Raw genomic sequence first — 1,610 nt, forward strand, 5'->3', positions numbered from 1 at the left:
TCCTTCGACTTCTATTTTTTGGAATAGCTTGAGAAGAATTGGGATTAATTCTGTTTTAAATGTCTGGTAGAATTCCCCAGGGAAACCATCAGGTCCAGGGCTCTTATTTGTTGGGAGATTTTTGATCACTGATTCGATTTCTTCACTCGTTATGGGTCTGTTCAGGTTTTCTATTTCTTCCCGTGTGAATTTTGGTAGTGAGTGTGTGTTTAGGAATTTGTCCATTTCTTCTAAGTTGTCCAATTTGTTGGCATATAATTTTTCATAGTATTCCCTGATAATTGCTTGTATTTCTGAGGGGTTGGTTGTAATAAGTCCATTTTCATTCATAATTTTGTCTATTTGGGTGCTCTCTCTTTTCTTTTTGATAAGCCTGGCTAGAGGTTTGTCAATTTTGTTTACTTTTTCAAAAAACCAACTCTTGGTTTCATTGATCTGTTCAATTGTTTCTTTGGTCTCTATGTTGTTTATTTCTGCTCTAATTTTTACTATTTCTCTTCTTCTACTGGGTTTAGGGCGTTCTTGTTGCTCTGCCTCTAGCTCCTTTAGGTGAGCTGTTAGATTTTGGACTTGTGCTTTTTCTAATCTCTTGAAATAGGCCTGGAGAGCAATGTACTTTCCTCTTAGGACTGCCTTGGCCGCATCCCATAGATTTTGAATTGTTGTGTTTTCATTTTCATTTGTTTCCATATATTTTTTAATTTCCTCTCTAATTGCCTGATTGGCCCATTCATTCTTTAGAAGGGTGTTCTTTAACCTCCATGTTTTTGGCGGTTTTCCAGACTTCTTCCTGTAATTGATTTCAAGTTTCAAAGCATTGTGATCTGACAGTGTGCATGGTATGATCTCTATTCTTTTATATTTATTGAGGGCTGCTTTATGTCCCAGTATGTGATCTATCTTGGAGAATGTGCCATGCGCACTTGAGAAGAAAGTAAATTCCCTGGCCTCAGGATGTAAAGTTCTAAATATATCCGTCAGATCCATCTGGTCCAATGTGTCTTTCAAGTCCATTATTTCTTTAGTGATTTTCTGTCTGGTTGACCTATCCATTGCTGTAAGCGGAGTATTAAAGTCCCCTGCTATTAGCACATTCTTATCTATAAGCTTGTTTCTGTTTGTGATTAATTGTTTTAGATATTTAGGTGCTCCCATATTCGGTGCGTAGACATTTATGATTGTTAGTTCTTCCTGATGGATGGACCCTGTAATTATTATGTAGTGCCCTTCTTCATCTCTTGTGATTGTCTTTAATTTAAAGTCCAGTTTGTCTGATATAAGTATCGCTACTCCGGCTTTCTTTTGATTTCCTGTAGCATGATATATATTTCTCCATCCCCTTACTTTTAATCTGAAGGTATCTTCCCGTCTAAAATGAGTTTCTTGTAGACAGCATATTGATGGATTTTGTTTTTTAATCCATTCTGCTACCCTATGTCTTTTGATTGGAGCATTCAGCCCATTTACATTCAGTGTTATTATTGAAATATGTGGGTTTAGAGTCTTTGTATCTTTTGTAGGGTTCATGTTTGTGGTGGTGTCTCTGGTATCTTTGTTCCTTGCAACCTTTCCTTCAGAGCATCCCCCTCAGGATTTCTTGTAGGGCTGGC

Source organism: Hyaena hyaena, unplaced genomic scaffold (assembly GCF_003009895.1).
Source record: "Hyaena hyaena isolate Hyena2069 unplaced genomic scaffold, ASM300989v1 scaffold_800, whole genome shotgun sequence".
Lineage (NCBI taxonomy): Eukaryota > Metazoa > Chordata > Mammalia > Carnivora > Hyaenidae > Hyaena > Hyaena hyaena.